The sequence below is a fragment of the Tupaia chinensis genome, unplaced genomic scaffold, assembly GCF_000334495.1.
Source record: "Tupaia chinensis unplaced genomic scaffold, TupChi_1.0 Scaffold144336_1, whole genome shotgun sequence".
Lineage (NCBI taxonomy): Eukaryota > Metazoa > Chordata > Mammalia > Scandentia > Tupaiidae > Tupaia > Tupaia belangeri.
This window is the reverse complement of record NW_006204194.1, coordinates 143,164-144,737: the sequence shown is the minus strand read 5'-3', so window position 1 is coordinate 144,737 and position 1,574 is coordinate 143,164.

Here is a 1,574-nt window from a genome sequence, read left to right as displayed (position 1 = left end):
AGGCCCCCTCGCCTGGTGGCTTGGCCTCACTGTCCGGGTTCTGAGTCCCTCACGGTGACCCACTGGGTCTGCTCCCACCAGCCTTGACAACCACCGCTCTTTTTAAAATAAATTTTAATTTTATTATTATTTAATTTGACCAGAGAGAAAGAGGGAGAGTGATAAAACAAGCTATTAGGTCCCAGGACTAGAACCGAGGCTGGCCATGCGGGAGGAAAGTACCTGAGCCACCGTGCCAGGCCAGCCCCACTCGCTCCCTGCAGGGGCTCTCTCCAACCTTGGGGCTCTGCTCGAGGCCAGCCGTCGGGTTCCCTGTGCTGTGCCCCTCCCAGGGCCTTCCCCACCCAACTCCAGGCCCGTCTCTGGCACAGGTTTTGTGAGGGTGCTGTTCATCTTTTCCTACGCCTTGGCCCTCGGTTCCACGCCAGGCCGGATCGAAAAGCCTCTTCACCTACCCTGGGGTGTAGGATTCTAGACATGGCAAGTCGGCCTGGTTGTGAGGAAGGCAGAATTCTACAAGTGTCCCTCAGAGACTCCCCAGAACCTGGAGAGCGAGACTGGTGATCTCGCTGACTAGCTCAATATATGATGAGAGAGGCTTTGACCAGCCAACCTTCAATAGATGATCTTGGTTTCTTGGAGGGAGATCTAAGGTAATCACAAGGGTCAGAAGAGGAAAACAAGACACTTGAAGTAGAAGTGTTCTAGAAGCCTTGAGATGGGGCTTCCCCCAGCATTTCATCCGGCTGGCAGGTGGTGGTGGGTAAGAATGCTGAACTCCCACATGGGTGACTGCGGTTCAAGTCCCAGACCTGGCAGCTTGCCTTCTCACTTTCTCACTCTGTCTCTCACTCTGTCCCTCTCTGGTCAAATTTAAATAAGTAAATAAAGATAAATAAAATAATTATTGAAAAAAAGGTGTGAGGACCAGCAGTTGACGTAATGGCTATGTCGCTGGACTCCCATGTAGTCCATTGGGGCATCTGGCTACCCAACATCCCAAGAGGAGAATGGAGGAGAGGGCATTGCAATGTGACCACTTCCCCTGGGTGATGATTTGTCACTTTCTGTTTTTGTCTCTGGTGAGCACACATGCCCTATAGCAAAAATCTCTTTAAAAAGGGAGCTCGGGGCCTGCAGGTGGCGTGGTGGTTAAGGATGCTGGATTTCCACATGACCAACTGTGGTTTGAGTCCTGGACCTGGTGGCTTGCTTTCTCTCTCTCTCTCTCACACACACACTCTGTCTCCCTCAAATTAAAGTAAGTATAAAGTTAAACAAAATAATTTTTTTTTTTGGAGAGGTTTTTGCTATAGGGCACGTGTGCTCGCCAGACAGAGACACAGAAAGCAAGAAATCACCCCCCCAGGGGGGATGGTCACACCTCAATCCCTTCTCCTCCATTCTCCTCTTGGGATCTTGGACACGCACGCACACGCGCCCGGCGTGAATTTAAGCCACCGGGTATGGGACTTGAACCGCGGTCAATGATGTGGGAGTCCAGTGACATAGCCATTACGGTAACTGCTGGTCCAACAAAATAATTCTTAAAAAAAAGAAAAAAAAACATGAAG